The sequence below is a fragment of the Hordeum vulgare genome, chromosome 2H, assembly GCF_904849725.1.
Source record: "Hordeum vulgare subsp. vulgare chromosome 2H, MorexV3_pseudomolecules_assembly, whole genome shotgun sequence".
NCBI classification, from domain to species: domain Eukaryota; kingdom Viridiplantae; phylum Streptophyta; class Magnoliopsida; order Poales; family Poaceae; genus Hordeum; species Hordeum vulgare.
Window position 1 is genome coordinate 418997641 of NC_058519.1, and position 20863 is coordinate 419018503.

Sequence of the window (20863 nt, forward strand, 5' to 3'; positions counted from 1 at the left end):
GAAGTTCTCTAAACAGAAAAATCATCCATGAAAACCTCTACAACCTTTTCACAAAAGTCAAAGAATATAGCCATCATACATCCTTGAAAGATAGCAGGAGCATTGCATAAACCAAAAGGCATACACCTATAAGCAAAGGTACCGAAAGCGCAAGTAAAAGTGGTCTTCTCTTGATCCTTTTTCGACACAAGTATTTGAGAGAAACCAGAATTACCGTCTAGAAAGCAAAAATTTGTATGTTTGGATAGTCTTTCTAGCATTTGATCAATAAAAGGTAGAGGGTAATGATATTTCCTAGTAGCTTTATTTAATTTCCTAAAATTAATTACCATTCTATATCCTATAACAATTCTTTGCGGGATCAATTCATTTTTATCATTAGGAACAACGGTAATACCTCCCTTTTTAGGGAGACAATTAACGGGACTAACCCATCTACTATCAGCAATAGGATAAATTATACGTTCCTCCAGAAGCTTTAATATTTCATTTCTTACCACTTCCTTCACTTTAGTATTTAATCGTCCTTGGTGATGAACAACTGGTTTAGCATCAGGCTCCATATAATTTTATGCAGACATAGAGTGGGACTAAGGCCCTTAAGATCATCAAGAGTATATACAATAGCAGCACGGTGCGTCCTCATAGTCTTCAATAATATCTTTTCTTCATGTTGTCAAAGGTTAACACTTATAATAACATGATATATCTCTTTTTCATCTAGATAAGCATACTTCAGAGTATCGGGTAATTGTTTAAGCCGAAACATGAGATCACCCTTGGGTGGAGGAGGATCCCCTAGTATTTCTACAGGCAGGTTGTGTTTCAAAATAGGCTGCTGATCAAAGAAAATCTTATCTATTTCATTCCTTTGATTCATATGCATATCATTTTCATGGTCTAGCAAATACTGTTCTAAGGGATCAGTAGGAGGCACAGCGAAAGAAGCGAGACCAATAATTTCATCTTTACTAGGCAATTCTTTGTCATGGGGTTGTCTACGAAATTTAGAGAAATTGAACTCATGAGACACATCCCCAAAACTTACAGTAACCTTTTCTTTCTCACAATCAATCTTAGCATTAACAGTATTCAAGAAGGGTCTACTGAATATGATGGGACAAAAATCATCTTGTGGGGAACCAAGAACAATAAAATCAGTAGGATACTTTATTTTCCCACACAAGACTTCAACATCTCTAACAATCCCAGTTGGTGCAATAGCATCTCTATTAGCAAGCTTGATGGTAACATGAGTTTCTTCTAATTCAGCTGGTGCAGTATCATTCATAATTTCTTGGTATAAGGTAAAGGGAATTGCACTCACATTAGCACCCACATCACATAAGCCATGATAAGAATGATCTCCTATTTTAACAGAAACAATAGGCACACGAACAATAGGTATATGTTTACCTTTAGTATCAGGTCTAGCAATTCTAGCAGCTTCATCAAAGAAATGAATGACATTCCCATCAATATTATCAACCAAGAGATCTTTAACCATAGCAATATTAGGTTCAACTTTAATTTGTTCAGTAGGTATAGGTGTTCTAGTACAACTCTTACGAACCATAGTTGAAGCTTTAGCATGTTCCTTCATTCTAACAGGAAAGGGTGGTTTCTCAATATAAGTAGTAGGAATAACATGATCAACATTATAAATAATAGTTTCTTCTTCAACTTTAATAGGTTAAACCACTTTAACTTCAATGGGAGGATGATATTTAAACCACTTCTCCTTAGGGAGATCAACATGAGTAGCAAAAGATTCACAGAATGAAGCTACTACCTCAGAGTCAAGTACATATTTAGTGCTAAAATCACGAAAAGCATCGGTGTCTATAAAGGATTTACCACAATCAAACATAAGGCTTATACCTGACTCATTACCTTCTCGAGTTCCCAATATTCAGAGTCGCGTTTAATTCTTTCCAATAAGTCCCATTTGAATTCAATATCTTTCTTCATAAAGGAACCAACACAACAAGTATCGAGCATGGATTGATCATCACGAGAGAGCCGAGCATAAAATTTTTAAATAATAATTTCTCTCGGGAGCTCACGATTGGGGCATGAATATAACATTGACTTAAGCCTCCCCCAAGCTTGAGCGAATCTTTTTCCTTCATGAGGCCAAAAATTATAAATTTAATTCCAATCACGATGAACCAGATGCATAGGATAAAACTTCGGATGAAATTCCAATTTCAATCGGTTGTAGATACATGATCCAATATCATCACATAGACTATACCACGTCAATGCCTTCTCCTTCAAAGATAAAGGAAAGACCTTCTTCTTGACGTCATCCTCGGGCAGACCTACAAGCCTAAATAATCCACGAACTTCATCCACATAGATTAGATGCAAATCAGGATGTAGTGTTCCATCTCGTGCATAAGGATTATCTAGCACCTTTTCTATCATACCCAAAGGAATTTCATAATAAATATTTTCAGTAGGTGCAGTAGGTTGAGGAGCATCTCTTTTTTGCTTTCGGTCGGGGTGAAGATACCCCGAGCAAGCCCCTCAAAGGTTTATTTTCAATAGTGACAAGTGACAGTAAATTTCAGCACAATATATAAAATTTTCCTTACCAAGTTCCACTCACCAAAGGCACTTCACTCCCCGACAACGGCGCCAAAAAAGAGTCTTGATGACCCACAAGTATAGGGTATCTATCATAGTCCATTCGATAAATAAGAGTGTCAAACCCAACGAGGAGCAGAAGGAAATGACACGCGGTTTTCAGTAAGGTATTCTCTACAAGCACTGGAATTATCGGTAATAGATAGTTTTGTGATAAGGTAATTTGTAATGGGTAGCAAGTAAAATTGTGACAAAGGTGAAGAAAGGTGTCCCAATCATTTTTGTAGCAAAGGAAAAGCCTTGAAAAACTCCTATATGGATCAAAGCGCTCCCGAGGACACATGGGAATTTGTGTCAAGCTAGTTTTCATCATGCTCATATGATTCACGTTCGTTACTTTATAATTTGATACGTGGGTGGACCGATACTTGGGTGCTGCCCTTACTTGGAAAAACATCCCACTTATGATTATCCTCTTTCGCAATCCTCCACAACTACGAAAGAAGAATTAAAATAAATCTAACCATAACATGAAACATATGGATCCAAATCAGCCCCTAACGAAGCAACACATAAACTAGGGTTTAAGCTTCCGTCACTCTCGCAACCCATCATCTACTTATTACTTCCCAATGCCTTCCTCTAGGACCAAATAATGGTGAAGTGTCATGTAGTCGATGTTCACATGACACCACTAGAGGAAAGACAACATACATCTCATCAAAATATCGAACGAATACCAAATTCACATGATTACTTATAGCCAGACTTATCCCATGTCCTCAGGAACAAACGTAATTACGCACAAAGCATATTCATGTTAATAAGGAGAGGATTATTAATAATCATTAAGGATGTGAACATATGATCTTCCACCAAGTAAACCAACTAGCACCAACTACAAGGAGTAATCAACACTACTAGCAACCCACACGTACCAATCTGAGGTTTTGAGACAAAGGTCGGATAAGAGAGATGAACTAGGGTTTGGAGAGGAGATGGTGCTGATGAAGATGTTGATGGAGATTCACCCCCTCATGATGAGAGGATCATTGGTATGACAAAGGCTTCGATTTCCCCCCTCTGGAAGAGAAGTTTCCCCGGTAGAATAGCTCCACCGGAGCGCTAGATTGGTTTTGTTGAAGTTCCGCCTCGATACGGCGACGCTTCACCCCTAAAGTTCTAGTATGATTTTTTCGAGGTCAAAACCCTTCATATAGCAGAAGATGGGCACCGGAAGCCTGCCAGGGGGCCCACATGCCTGTATGGCGCGTCTAGGGGGGTAGGCCGCGCCCCCTGGCTTGTGACCTCCTGGTGGGTCCCCTCTGGTATTTATTTCGCCCAATATTTTTTATATATTCCAAAAAATTCTCCGTAACTTTTCAGTACTTTTGGAGCTGTGCAGAATAGGTCTCTCATAATTGCTCCTTTTCTAGTCTATAATTCCAGCTGCCGGCATTCTCCCTCTTCATGTAAACCTTGTAAAATAAGAGAGAAAATGCATAAGTACTGTACCATAATGTGTATTAACAGCCCATAATGCAATAAATATCGATATAAAAGCATGATGCAAAATGGACGTATCACTAGCAAACAATTTCATCAATTCATCCATCTTTTCACTCAAAGTATTTATTTCTTCAATAGCGTGCACTTTTTTACTAGTAGGAGAACTTTCGGTGTGCCATTGAGAGTAATTTGCCATAATATTATCTAGGATTTTAGTAGCTTCTCCTAATGTGATTTCCATAAAAGTACCCCCCCGCGGTGGAATCTAAAAGATTTCTAGAAGGAAAATTCAATCCCGCATAAAAAATTGTATAATCACCCATAAACTCAAACCATGTGCGGGCAATTCCTAATCATTAGTTTCATCATCTCCCAAGATTGTGCAACATGATCATAATCAAGTTGCTTAAAATTCATTATATCGTTCCTAAGGGAGATAATCTTAGCGGGCTAAAAGTACTTGGAAATAAAAGCATCTTTACACTTATTCCACGAATCAACACTATTTTTAGGTAAATATGAAGACCAAGTTTTAGCACGATCTCGTAGTGAGAAAGTAAATAGCTTCAAATTAAAAATTTCATTATCCACATTTTTATTCTTTTTCATATCACACAACTCAGCGAAAGTATTTAGATGGGATGCGTCATCTTCACTAGGAAGGCCAGAAAATTGTTCTTTCATAACAAGATTGAGCAAAGTGGCATTAATTTCATAAGATTCCACACTAGTGGCAGGAGCAATCGGAGTGCTAATAAAATCATTATTATTAGTAGTGGAAAAAATCACATAACTTGGTATTCTCTTGAGTCATTGTGACAAAGCAGGCAATCAGGCACACAAGCAATCAAACGAAAAGACGAACGGAAGAAGGGCAAATAAAAAGGCCAATCTTTTTGGTATTTTCTGAAAATCGTTTTATAAGTGGGGAGAGGGAAATGGAACATAAAGTAAATGCAAGAGATGAGTTTGTGATGGGTACTTGGTAGGCTTGATCTTGCTATGTATCCTCCCCAGCAACGGCACCAAAAATGCTTCTTGCTACTTCTTGAGCTTGCGTTGGTTTTCCCTTGAAGAGGAAAGGGTGATGTAGTAAAGTAGATAAGTATTTCCCTCATTTTGTTGAGTACCAAGGTATCAATCTAGTAGGAGGAACAAGCAAGGCCCCAATCTTAGCACCTACACAAACAACCAAACACTTGCACCCAACGCTAAAAAGGGGTTGTCAATCCCTTCACGGTTATTTGCAAGGATGAGATCTGATAGAGATAGATATAAAAGATTGATAGAATTAAAAGTAAAACAAAAGTAAATTAATGGAAGCAATATATTTTTGTATTTTTGGTTTACAGATCTGAAAGTATAATATGGAAAATAGACCCAGGGGCCATAGGTTTCACTAGAGGCTTCTCTCATGAAGGAAAATAATACGGTCGGTGAACAAATTACTGTCGAGCAATTGATAGAAAAGCGAATAATTATGAAGATATCCAAGGCAATGATTATGCATATATGCATCATGTTCGTGTCAAGTAGAACAAAACGATTCTACATCTACTACTATTACTCCACACATCGACCGACTCCTGCGTGCATCTAGAGTATTAAGTTCATGAAAACAGAGTAAAGCATTAAGTAAGATGACATGATGTAGAGGGATAAACTCAAGCAATATGATGAAAACCCCATGTTTTTATCCTGGATGGAAACAATGCAATACGTGCCGCGTGATACGTCTCCAACGTATCTATACTTTTTGATGGTTTCATACTATTATCTTGTCAAACTTTGGATGTTTTGCATGCCTTTTATTTATTTTCTGGGACTAACCTATTAGCTCAGTGCCAAGTTTCAGTTCCTGTTTTTTCCATGTTTTTGACCCCTTTGACAGGAGATTTTGAAACAGAGTCCAAACGGAAGAAAATCCCCGAAAAGATTTTTTCTGGAATAGAAGAAGATTGGAGAGCTTGGGGGCCAAGCCAGAAGAGCCCCAGTGGCCCCACAAGCCCCCACCCCGCGGCCAGGGGGGCCGCGCCATGCAGGCTTGTGGGCCCCCTGGAGGTCCCCTGACCTAGATCTTGCGCCTATAAATTCCCAAATATTCCCAAAAAAATCAGGGGAGCATCGTAATCACTTTTCCGCCGCCGCAAGCTTCTGTCTCCGCAAGATCCCATCTGGGGCACGTCCTGGTGCCCTGCCGGAGGGGGAACTCGGACACGGAAGGCTTCTCCATCAACACCATGACCTCTCCGATGATGCGTGAGTAGTTCACCATAGACCTACGGGACCATAGCTAGTAACTAGATGGCTTCTTCTCTCTCTTGGATCTTCAATACAAAGTTCTCCATGATCTTCATGGAGATCTATCCGATGTAATCTTCTTTTGCGGTGTGTTTGTCGAGATCCGATGAATTGTGGATTTATGATCAGATTATCTATGAATCTTATTTGAGTTTATTCTGATCTCTCTTATGCATGATTTCATATCCTTGTAATTCTCTTCGAGTTGTGGGTTTTGTTTGGCCAACTAGATCTATGATTCTTGCAATGGGAGAAGTGCTTGGTTTTGGGTTCATACCGTGCGGTGAGCTCACCCAATGACAGAACCCAAAACCAAGCACTTCTCCCATTGCAAGAATCATAGATCTAGTTGGCCAAACAAAACCCACAACTCGAAGAGAATTACAAGGATATGAAATCATGCATAGAGAGATCAGAAGAAACTCAAATAATATTCATAGATAATCTGAACATAAACCCACAATTCATCGGATCTCGACAAATACACCGCAAAAGTGTATTACATCAGATAGATCTCCATGAAGATCATGAAGAACATGGTATTGAAGAACAAAGAGAGAGAAGAAGCCATATAACTACTATCTATGGACCCATAGGTGTGGTGAACTACTCACGCATCATCGGAGAGGCAATGGAGTTGATGTAGATGCTCTCCGTGATCGATTCCCCCTCTGGCAGATTACTGGAAAAGGCCCCCAAATTGGATCTTACGGGAACAGAGGCTCCCGACGGCGAAAAAGTATTTTTTGGTGTCGTTCTGGTATTGGGGGAATATTTGGGAATTTATAGGACGAAGATTAGGGTTAGGAGGCCTGCATGGGGGCCACAAGACATCCCCCCTAGGGTGCACCCTGCAGGCTTGTCGTCTCCCTCTAGGTCTCCTGCCCCCTTCTCCAAGTATGACAGGTTTCTTCTGGTCCGAGAAAAATCATTCCGGAGATTTTATTCCGTTTGGACTTCGTTTAATGTTCCTTATCTGCAATACTCAAAAACATAGAAAAAAACTGGCACTAGGCTCTAGGTTAATAGGTTAGTCCCAAAAAATATAAAATAGCATATTAATGCATATAAAACATCCAAAATAGATAATATAATAGCACGTAACAATCAAAAAATTTAGATACGTTGGAGACGTATCAGAGTACATACCTTCGAATGTTGTTGATGACATGGCATGTAGGTGAACTTGTTGTGAGTGCTCAGTGTTGATGAAGATCATCTCGAGTTGGGAGCTATCCTTGTTTTTTAGTTCACTTTTCACCTACGTAGCTTAATCATGCAAGGAGAACACAATATATCCAAATGACAAGAGTTAGTTTATCCATCGAATAGTTGTCAAGCATATGATTTTGTTGTTTTCTTCCTTCATCTTCGAAGAAGGGGTTGTTGATACTTGGGCTTGACAAGACTGCTTTTGATGTGAGTTGATGGCAACCTTGTAAAATGTAGTTCTTCCAAGTACCTATAAAAGATTAGATGCAACACAAGAGAGCATAGTTTTCCAATATATAAGATAGTGTCAAATTAATATCATCATGGAGTAATCAAGTAAGCTCATGCCCTTGCATGCATCCGAGTGAGTCTAGCTCAAGTTTGAGGCATAAATGATGTTAAACTCACTCCTCAAGTGGCAAAACAATTTCTCATCAAGTGGCTTGGTAAAGATACCAACCAATTATATGTCGGTACGAACATGCTTGAGATTAATGTATCCTTTACCAACATGATCACAAATGAAATGATGTCGAACTTGAATATATTTAGTTCGATAATGTTGCACGGGATTATGGGAAATTTTAATAGCACTTCCATTGTCATACAACAATGGAACATATTTCACATGAATGCCATAATCCTTAAGAGTTTGAAGCGTCCATAATAATTGCACACAACATGATCTAGCGGCAATATATTCCGCTTCGGCAGTAGATAAAGATACCGAGTTTTGTTTTCTGGATGACTGATACGTCTCCAACGTATCTATAATTTTCGATGGTTTCATGCGATTATCTTGTCAAACTTTGGATATTTGTATGCCTTTTATATCTTTTTTGGGACTAACTTATTAACACAGTGCCAAGTGCCAGTTCGAGTTTTTTCCGTGTTTTTGACCCTTTACAGAGGAGGATTTTAAACGGAGTCCAAACAGAATGAAACTTGCAAAAAGATTTTTTCCGAAACAGAAGACGATCGGGAGACTTGAGAACCATGGGCAGAGGGTCACCAGGGACCCCAGAAGCCCTCATGGCGCGGCCAGGGGTGCCCACGCCTCCCAAGCTTGTGGGCTCCCTGGGCTTCCTCTACCCTAGGTCTTTCGCCTATATATTCCCTAAAATCCCAGAAAAAATCAGGAGATCCACGTAAGTACATTTCCGCCGCCGCAAGCTTCTGTCTCCGCAAGATCCCATCTGGGGCACGTTCTGGTGCCCTGCCGGAGGGGGGATTCGGGTACGGAGGGCTTCTTCATTAACACCATAACCTCTCCGATGATGCGTGAGTAGTTCATCATAGACCTACGGGTCCGTAGCTAGTAGCTAAATGGCTTCTTCTCTCTCTTGGATCTTCAATACAAAGTTCTCCATGATCTTCATGGAGATCTATCCGATGTAATCTTCTTTTGCGGTGTGTTTGTCGAGATTCGATGAATTGTGGATTTATGATCAGATTATGTATGAATCTTATTTGAGTTTCTTTTGATCTCTTATATGCATGATTTCATAACATTGTAATTCTCTTCGAGTTGTGGGTTTTTTTTGGCCAACTTGATCTATGATTCTTGCAATGGGAGTAGTGCTTTGTTTTGGGTTCATACCGTGCCGTGACCTCACCCAGTGACAGAAGGGGTAGCGAGGCACGCATCGAGTTGTTTCCATGACGGGTAAAAAGATGGGGTTTTCATCATTGGTTTGAGTTTATCCCTCTACATCATGTCATCTTACTTAAGGCGTTACTCTGTTCGTCATGAACTCAATACACTAGATGCATGCTGGATAGCGGTCGATGTGTGGAGTAATAGTAGTCGATGCAAAAAGTATCGGTCTACTTGTCTCAGACGTGATGCCTATATGTATGATCATTGCCTTAGATATCGTCATGACTTTGCGCGGTTCTATCAATTGCTCGACAGTAATTTGGTCACCCACCGTAATATTTGTTATTTTGAGAGAAGCCTCTAGTGAACACTATGGCCCCCGGGTCTACTTCACATCATATTTTCAGCCTTACACTTTTACTTTGTTGCACTTTCCGCCTTCAGATCTCACTTTGCAATCAATCTTGAAGGGATTGACAACCCCTTTATAGCGTTGGGTGCAAGCTCTTTTGTGTTTGTGCAGGTACTCTGGACTTTACGCGATTCTCCTACTAGATTGATACCTTGGTTCTCAAACTGAGGGAAATACTTACTGCTCCTGTCTGCATCGCCCTTTCCTCTTCAAGGGAAAAACCAACGCAAGATCAAGAGACAACAGAAGATTTCTGTCGCCGTAGCAATGACCAAGACACAAGAGATCTTCCATGAAATTGACATGTACCCGAGGTGGATTTTCTATCAACATTGTTTGGGGCATAGCCTGAGTCGAAATAGCCAACAAGATTAAAAGAAGATCCCTTGTGATACCATATGCCAAAGTTTGGTGTATGTATCAAGTATCTCACAATTATTTTCACAACCTTTAGATGAGACTCCTTAGGTGCCACTTGATATCAGGCATTGATACTTGTGATCTGCGTTGGGTTTTCCGTGAAGGAGAACGGGTTATCGCAGCACAATGTGGGTAAATATTTCCCTAAGATATGAAACCAAGGTTTATTGAACCAATAGTAATATCAACCACAACCGTCTTCACTGGCTGCACACAAGAGAACAAACAACTTGCACCCAACATGGGCAAGAGGGTTGTCATTCCTCTTGTCTTGTTATTTGCAAGAAAGTGAGGTGTGTAGATAATTGTAGGTAGCAAGATAAAATAAAAACAAGTAAATGGCAGCAAGGTAGTGAATGTTTTATCAATATGTTGTGAATAGACCCGAGGGCCATAGCTTTCCCTTATGGCATCTCTCATGAAAAATAGCATACAATGTCTAAACAAATTATTGTTGGGAAATTGACAGAAAAACGAATAGTTCACTACATGAATCAACTTTTTGCCGTTTACCATAGGGGACGACAAAGTTCGAGGTCACGGACAACAAACACCTTTGCCGCCCGCTGGCCGACGGCCCCACTTCCAGCACTGTAAGTCACGGTAATCAGCTTCTTTGTTATCTACAAAACCACAGCGGACGACAAAGAACTTTCCTGTCGGTCTTCCTGGGCAAGTTGACAGCAAAGGTGCGAGACAACAAAGCATAGTTGTTAGCCCTGTTAGGTGGCTAACTATAGCCTTTGTCATCCGCCAGCTGACGGCAAAGAATTTGTGCCTTTGTCGTCTGCCTGTTGACGTCAGCAGTTGTGTGGCTGCACATCACTCATGCCTTCACCTTTGCCGTCTTCTTCCTCCACCTTTGTTGTCTGCCAATTGGCTCTTTGCTGTCTGTCAGCCGCTAGCTCACGACAAAGTGACCAAATGGGTCAGACCTAGTGCTCCCAGGTTGCACACATAGCTGCCACATGGCAGCTTTGCCATCAGTTGGCAGACGGCAAAGGCCTTTGCCGTCGGGTGGCAGATGGCAAAGTGCTTGTATTACCTCTTTTAAATTTGTTTTTGTTATTCCCTACATTTTCAAAACACATATATGATACACACACAAACACACACACACACACACACATATATATAGTTTCAAGCACTAATATAGGCCATGTATTTCAACAAGTACTATGTAATATCCAACATCATCGTGAATTATTAAACAAGAGAACACATAGGCTATTAAAAGAACCAATACACATAGTTTCACATTGTTCATCCATACATAGCTTCACATTGTTCATTAATACAAACCAAAACAAAAAGTAAACACTAGGAGTCCATCATGCCAGCTTCCATGATGTGAATCAAATCTGCAAAATGGGAATAAGAAAGTTAGAAGAAGAAGAAAAAGAAGAAGACTATAAGAAGAAGAATAATAAGAATAATACTAACAAGAAGAAGATGAAGAGAAGAAAAATAATAAGAAAACTTACCATCATCGTCATCACGTAGGTGAAGCATCGGGGTTGCTCAGGACGGTTTCACGTGGAGAAGGAGTGTGCGATGCGGCTCGGGAGTTATGCTGCACCAAAAATCATTTGCAATGTCTCGTTAGCATGATGACACTAAAATGTTAAGACTAGTAACTAATGACCAATCGAATGAAACTTACCGTTCCCACCATAGTAATGATTGGCATCGGTGGAGGGGTCTGATCGCTCTTCTCGCACACCGACTGCACATTTGGTTTTGACGAGGTAGTCATATTAGTTAGTAATGAAACGAACATTTACGTGCATGATTTGGCTGATATGCAGAAGAAACTTACCATGAGGCTCTCATACATGGCCCGGTGAGCCGCCTCATTCCATGCTCTCTCCCCCTGTCCATGGACAGATTCTTATCAGCCGCCACCTGGTCCCTCTCCTCCAGAAGCGCCCGGGTTGTCGCTCTCTCTTTCTGAAGAACAACCTGCAACACCACTCCTTGTTAGCATTGTAATCATCGATGGCCGCACACACAATGTAATTGAGGAAAGATATCTGAGTCAATATAACTAACCTCGATGGTGAGATCGACTGGGCATGGACGAGTGCTTATCTCAGGACAGGAGCTCATTTGGTGTGTCTTGATCTTCGGGAGAGTGAGAGGACAGCGTATCAGTCCATCTCCAATGGCTATCGAGCCATGGTGACACCTCCCGCCAGCTATCATCACTAGCTATGGATCAATAGGCCATTGGCTCGGGTTAAATTCCTCCCCTTTCCTCGCCTTCCCCTCCTCGTTTTACCTCATGAGCTTGTGGTAGGAGGAGATGTTGGTGAACTTTTCTGGATGATCGAGGTCAGACTCAGAGAATGCCCTGGCCTTCTTGTACGAGGCAGTATGGGCTATGGCATAGAGTTAGTACACCTCTATCACCTTCGTGTTATTGTGCCTTGCCTAAAATAGATGTACAAAGTATTAGTGAAGGTATCAATCCATCATGAAGAATGAATTGCATGAATCATGAATCAAACCACGTACCCAGTTCCGCCCGAACAGATATAAGTTGGCGCTGCCTTGATAGTGTGGCACACCAACCATTTGGGCACACCGCTCCTTTGCGTTGTTGTGGACGGCTTGCCCGTGGTCCATGCGCCACTCATCCACCAATGCCTCCCAAGAATCCATCTTATGCGCACACCATCTCGGGGGCACCTAAGTTAGTAAACAGAAATTTTAGCAAATAGATTGAGAAGCGCCCAACCAAGGAACGGAAATCATCATAAGTGAACATTAAACATAACTGACACCGAATAATGCAACACAACTAGGATGTAATTTCATAGAATAATTTTTGACTTCATGTGCATGCACAAGGTATCACAAACATTACCACCAATATTCTTACTAAAGCATAATTACTCATCAACATAACTCACATATCACTATCTTCATATCGCAAAACTATTGCAAACAATCAAGTTTAACATCCAATGATCTTCATGAAAGTTTTTATTATTCCTTACTCGATATTCATCACTTTGGGACTTATTTAATTTAAAGCAAATTGCCAATGCAAATAACAAGCTCTAAAATAAATATAAGTGAAGAACGAGAGCACAAGTTAGTTTAAAATTTTCAACTCTGAAAATAATATAAGTGAAGCAAGAGAGGATTTCTTCAAAATTTCTACTACTCTCAGAATAATCTAAGTGAAGGATGAAAGAAAATTTCTTCAAAATATCAGCACCATTGTGCTGAAAAATATATAAGTGAAACACTTGAGCAATTCCATGGCTCAAAAAATTTAAGTGAAGCATAAAGAGCAATTCTAACAAATCATAGCATAATTTGGTTTTGTCAAATGGGTGTGTCCAGCAAGGTTTATTATGACAAACTAACTAGAAAAGAAAGCAAAGACACAACTGATACAAGACGCTCCAAGCAAAACTCATGATATATGCCGAATTAAAATATAGCTCCAAGTAAAATTACCGATGGTTGTTAGAAGAAAGAGGGGATGTCTTCTGGGGCATCCCCAAGCTTAGTTGGTTGGTACTCTTTGGATATTACCTTGGGGTGCCATGGGGCATACCCAAGCTTAGGATTTTATCACTCCTTATTCCTTCATCCATTGTGATCTCACTTAAACATGAAAACTTTAATCACACAAAACCGAACAAATTTTTTTGTCAGATCCGTTAGTATAAGAAAACCAAACTCTACTTCAGGTACTGTTGAAAACATATTCCAATTTTGTTTTTCATTATACCTACTGTATTCTAACTTTATCGTGGCTTATACCCCCGATACAAACCATAGAATCATCAAAACAAGCACATAACGCAAAGAAAACAGAATTTGTCAAAAACAGAACAATCTCTAAAGACTCGAATTTTTACTCATACTTCTGTAACTCCAAAAATTCTGAACAATTAGGACAACATAGGGAATTTGTATATAAATGTTGTGTAAAAAATTCAGACACTTTTGATGTTTGTGCGATGTTTAGGATTTTTTATACTGGACACAAAAGTTTCTGCTTTTCAACAGGACTAAAACAACTAACACCCCACATGATCCCAAAGGCTTTACTTGGCACAAACACTAAATAAAACACAAAAACACAATTGTAACAGTAGCATAATTGTGCAAACACGCAAGAAGAGGACACAAAAGTGAAAAATACATTTTATTCATTGGGTTGCCTCCCAATAAGGCTATCGTTATAGCCATTAAGATAGGCTTGAGATTTTATTGATGCTCACATGAAAGATAGTAGTTGATACCTATTCATCGTATCTACTTTTCCAAACTCTTTTGCCCTTGTTTTGGACTCTAATTTGCATGATTTGAATGGAACTAACCTGGACTGACGCTGTTTTCAACAGAGTTGCCTTGGTGCTATTTTTGTGCAGAAATCAAAGATCTCCAAACGTCCTGAAAATTTACGGGGAGCAGTTTTGGAAAATATGAAAAATATCTGCGCCAAGTTCCACCTGAGGGGGTGGGCCAGTGGGCCACAAGCCCTGGCTCCGCCACCACCCCCCTGGTGGCCGTGGGCAGGCTTGTGGGGCCCACACGGCTCTGCCGCCCCCAACCTCAGGTCTATAAGTTCACTTTCATCCCAGAAAAAATAAAAAGAGAAGTTTTCATCGCGTTTATGATACGGAGGCGCCGCTGTGACACCCTTGATTTAATCATACGCTAAACATACACGCAAATGCGTACGATCAAACCCAAGGACTCACGGGAAGATATCACAACACAACTCTAGACACAAATAAAATAACATCAGCTTCATATTACAAGCCAGGGGCCTCGAGGGGTAGAATACGAAAGCTCGATAAACACACGAGTCAGCGGAAGCAACAAATATCTGAGTACAGACATAAAACATGGGGGTGCCTTAGAGAAGGCTAGCACAAAAGATACAATGATTGAACGAGGCAAGGCCTCCTGCCTGGGAACCTGCTAACTACTCCTGGTCATCAGCAGCCTCCACGTAGTAGTAGGCACCGTCGGGGTAGCAGCCGTCGGTGGCGGGGACCTCCATCTTCTGGCTCCATCATCTGGTCGCAGCAAACGGATCAAGGGGACAAAGGGGGAGCAAAGCAGCGGTGAGTACTCATCCAAAGTACTCGCAAGTCTTACATCAGAACTATTCTAATTATGCATCAGTATCAAAGAAGGGGGGTTATATGTGGACTGACTGCAGCAATGCGAGAATAGAGAGAGAAGGCCTAGTCCTATCGAAGGCTAGCATCTTCAGGGTCTTGCATCAATAGACAAGAGTAGAACAGGGGTAACACATTAATAGTCATATTGTTGCAGCAATATTAAAGTGAGGTCACGCCTAAAGATCCTCCCTCGACTCCCTGCGAGGAAGCAATCCCGAGGCAAACTAATTCCAGTTAAGTATCAATTGTAGTTGTAAAAGATCGGGGCACAACTCCAAGTCGTCCTGTAACCGTGGACACGGCTATCCGAATAGTTAATTTTCATCCCTGCAGGGGTGCACCACATGTCCCGTCACGCTCGATAACACTCTGGCCGGACATACTTTTCTGGGTCCTGCCCGGCCTCGGAATATCGACACGTCGCAGCCCCACCTAAGACTAATCAGAGAGGCCAGCCCGGCGGTCTAACTCCTAAGCACAAAGGGTACGTGGGCCTAGTTCCCCTTCACGCTCCTGCACGTGGCGTGGGCGGCCGACGTCAGTCCTAGCATCCCTTAATCACAAGTGCGATGCATCTCGGGACCACTCGGGCGCGCGCCGCTACAATGCTGGCATCTGAAAAGCTTCGGCTGATACCGCGACGCCGAGTACCCATAATTCTTCCCGCATAGCCGGTTAGTGCGAAAAGGTCTCCGACCAACCCAGATCAAATACCCAAATCCATTAACATTTTAATTAGGCCAACAACACAATCTCACGGGAATCCACCCGTCTTACAACTAATCACCGAATATCCCAGTAACATGGTCGAGTAACTGTGTGGTTGTAACATCGGGGGGGATCCAAGGTATCACCCTCGTTGGATTCCGAACGATGTACCCGTCAAGGTGGGCTTAGAGGAATCACCCTCGGGGGTCCCACACTTGAGGGGTTGCACGACAGGGGCATCATCGGGAATGGTGAAAGAGGAATCACCCTCGGTAACCACGACCGACTAGCTATACTACAGAGATATCATCAGGAGTACTTAGCGAGGTGTCACCCTCGGTACTCGATAGTATCCCTATAGCGTCGTACAACGAAGGGGGTGTATGTGCTGTGTCGGGCCTGGTTCGTCGATCAGAGATCGAGATTTGAAAACAAGCGGGGCAACTGAACTATGGGGTCAGAGGGGATGACTGCTCCACCTATACTAAGCATAATAAAGGTACATGACTGAAAGTAGCAGTTCATCAAAAACAGGCTATGCATCAGATATAGGAGCTAACTACAACAGTAGCAAAATACTAATGCAAGCAGTAGGAAGAAAGACATAGGTGATATAGGAATGATCAAGGGGAGTTTGCTTGCCTTGCTGTTCTGCGGCAAAGGACTGATCGACAGGGTCGTAGATGTACCCGGCAGCAGCGTCAGTCTCGGGGTCTACCGGTAAGAAGAGGGGGAAGAAACAATAAATAATAGCACCGATGCAACACAAAGCATGACATGGCAAGATGTAGGCTAGACATGAGCTAACGTAGCAACATCCGTCATAGACGGGTCGGAAGAATATCTGACGATATTTTCCAGGTCTCGGGCTACTACCGGTTATACTGGAAACGATGGAAAAGTTCCAAGTTTGCTATGCTAGGGACGCGTGACAGACGAATGGACCGTGTATCCGGGTTCGTCTCGTTTTGCTGATCAACTTTCATGTTGAAAATATTTCGATCTGACTTACGGATTATTTAATATTAATTTTTAAAGTTTTATTTAATAATTAGGGATTAAAAACAGATTTAATTATTTTAATAAAATCCTATTATGACATCATCGCGATGTCAGGCTGACATCAGTAGTTGACTGGTCAACTGACCAGCGGGTCCCGAACGTCATAGGCACACGTTTTTATTAAGATTAATTATTAATTAATCAGATTAATTTAGTGGGGGACCCACGTGTCATATTCTAATTATTCTAATTAATTAATTTTAACTATTATATCTATTTATTTATATAATAAAAACATTATTTTTATTTTAATTTTAACTATCGCGTGGGGCCTCCCTGTCATAGACAGCGGGTGCGTTGGCCCCACCGGTAAGTGACCTAAGGCTATTTACTCATTTTTTACAGATACATAACCATGCAAATATCGTATTCCTCCAAATATCCGCATACGCAAATACATACATCGCATCTCATACATACATACATACGCAATACATATATTTCTTTTTCTTTCTATCAAAACTCTCATCTCCCTCTTTGTTAACACAGAGACAGAGAACACAACTCTGTGCTAACTCAACATAGGAGAGCACGTTCTTGAAATCCTCCTACCGGTCAATACCGTCGACGGATCGGGGTCCCGTTTGCCGGACCGGAACCGGGACGGTGAGGGGAACGCGACGGTGGGAGGAGCCCGAGGAGGGGCTCACCGACGTTGACGAGAGGGCCCGGTGAAGCCGGAGTTCACGGGAAAGACGAGGTTGACGGCGGTGATGACACGGTGGTGGTGATGCCGGTGAGGACGATCGCCGGAGAAGCCTCCCGGAGGTGGCCAACCGGGTTGACGCGGGGAGATCCGGAGGCGCCGGTGCGGTTCCTTCATGGGCCGGTACGACGCCGGGATGTGGCCACCGGAGGCCAGCGGAGGAAGGCCGCCAATGGTGGGGGGGCTCGGGTGCCGGGGGGAGCAGGAGGGGGAACGCCGGAGGGGCCGGCCGACGGGATGGGGAGGGCCCCGGCTGCCGGATCCGGAGGGGTGGTGGCCGGCTCTAGGGGAGAGGCGAGGTGGCCGGTCGGGGTGGGGATGGAAGGCCGGCGAGGAGGGAGGCCGGTGGAGTGGGGGTGGGGCTTCGGGTGGAGGAGCCGGTGGAGGGAGGCCGTGGGGGGGCTCGCCGGCGGGAGGAGCTGGGAGGGAGGAGGCGACGTGGGAGAGGAGGCCTCGGTGGGGGAGAGGGAGATCGTGGGGGGGGGGCGGTTACGAGAGGTGGGGGGGGGGCGTGGGGAGTGGCGGCGCTAAGGGGAGGGGAGGGAGCGAGGTAGGGGCTCCCTCGCCACGGGGGGGGGGGGGGGGGGGCGCTACGGTTTGGAGGGGTGGGGTGGCCGGCTCGGCCATTTGGCCCAGTTGGACCGGTCGGTTTATTTTATTATTTATTTTACTATTTGAATTTTCTTTTTAAATACTTTTTTATATACTTTATTTTATCATTATTATTTTTAATACTTTCCTTTATATATATATTCTTTAAACATTTGTAATGAACTTATAAAGTACTTTTCTTTTGTTTTCACATTTTGGATCCGGACAGACTCGAATCTACGCTGGTCTGAGATGGGAATTCGATGACGTGGCATCATTAGCGGGTGATCACTGTAGCTTAATTACAATAATTACTGTTGCAAAAGTCGAGGATGTCACAGCCGCCACCACCCGTTCTTCATCTGGAGGGCAGATCCGGAGTTCGTCTTGGGCTCCGGAGAGGGGAAATCGCCGCCATCGTCATCATCAACCTTCTTCCCTCTCCAATTCAATGAAGTTCTTCGCCGTTCGTGAGTAATCTATTCGTAGGCTCGCTGGGCGGTGATGAGTAGGATGAGATCTATCATGTAATCGAGTTAGTTTTGATGGGATTGATCCCTAGTATCCACTATGTTTTGAGATTGATGTTGCTACTACTTTGCCATGCTTAATGCTTGTCACTAGGGCCCGAGTGCCATGATTTCAGATGTGAAATTATTATGTTGTCACCAATATATGTGTGTTTTAGATCCGATCTTCCAAGTTTTAGTTACCTACTATGTGTTATGATCCGGCAACCCCGGAGTGACAATAACCGGAACCACTCCCGGTGATGACCATAGTTTGAGGAGTTCATGTGTTCACCAAGTGCTAATGTGTTGGTCCGGTTCTTTATTAAAAGGAGAACCTTAATATCCCGTAGTTTCCTTTTGGACCCCGCTGCCACGGGAGGGATGGACAATAGATGTCATGCTAGTTCTTTTCCCTAAGCACGTCTGACGACACACAGAATGCATGCCTACATCACATTGAAGAACGGGAGCTAGCCACATATCTCTCCGTGTTATAACTATTGCGTGATGAATATCATCCAAACAAATCACCGATCCATTGCCTACGAGTTTGTCCTACTGCTACTGTTACTTGTCTTGCTCTGCTACTACTGTTGCTACTGCTGTTACTTGTCTTGCTCTGCTACTGCTGTCACTACTGCTGTTCCTTGCCACTGCTATTACTCGTTACACTGCTGCTACCTGCTACATTACTCTTTTGCTGGACGTTGACGGGAACTGATAATTTCCGTCGACGGGAAACTTGGCGCCATTGATACAATCGTTAGGAATAGTCTGCCGTCAATAGATCGTTTCTGACACTTTTGTTATCATATTACTTTGCTGTTACTACTGTGCTCGCAGATACTAATCTTTTAGGTGTGGTTGAATCTGACAATTCAACTGCTAATACTTGAGAGTATTCTCTCACCCCCCGTCATGCGAATCAACAAATTTGGGTCGAATACTCTACCCTCGAAAACTGCTACGATCCCACGCGCTGGTGGGCGTCAACAACATTCTTCTAGTGTCGGTTGCCGGGGATTGCAATCAACATTTTTCTGGTGCCGTTGCAAAGGGAAGAACAGTTGACATCAGTAGTTCAAACACAAAGAGAGAATCATGTAGCATAATACAAACACATTTAAGTCTCACATACTTCATATGCATAGGCATCTCATAAGCAAACAAATTATCAAGACAAGAAATATCTAACATATGCATGGAAGAAGAAAGAAACAATAGCAATCTCAACATGAAGAGAGATAATTTAGTAACATGAATATTTCTATAACCCTATTTCCCTCTCTCATAATGATTACATGTAGGATCATATTCAAATTCATAAATATAGCTATCACATAAAATATTCTCTTCATGATTGATACGTCTCCAACGTATCTATAATTTCTCGTGGTTCCATGCTATTATCTTGTCAAACTTTGGATGTTTTGTATGCATTTTATATCTTGGGACTAACTTATTAACTCAGTGCCAAGTGTGAGTTCCTGTTTTTTCCGTGTTTTTGACCTTTTTTAGAGGAGAATATTAAACAGAGTCCAAACGGAATAAAACCTCCGAAAAGATTTTTTTTCCAGAACAGAAGATACGAGGGAGCTTGAGAACCAAGGCAAAGGGCACAAGGGGAGGCCAAAAGCCCCCTAGCCGTGGCCTAGGGTGGGGGGGGCGCCTAGCAGGCTTGTGGGGCCCCTGTGGCTCCTCTGCCCTACTTCTTCCGCCTATAAATCCCCGAAAAATCTGAAACCACGGAAAACAGCCACGAAAATACTTTTCTGCCGCCGCAAGCTTTTGTCTCCACAAGATCCCATCTGGGGCACGTTCTGGTGCCCTGTCGGAGGGGGGATTCGGACACGGAGGGCCTCTTCATCAACACCATTGCCTCTCCGATGATGCGTGAGTAGTTCACCATAGACCTTCGGGTCCATAGCTAGTATCTAGATGGCTTCTTCTCTCTCTTGGATCTTCAATACAAAGTTCTGCATGATCTTCATGGAGATCTATCCAATGTAATCTTCTTTTGCGGTGTGTTTGTCGAGATCCGATGAATTGTGGATTTATGATCAGATTATCTATGAATCTTAT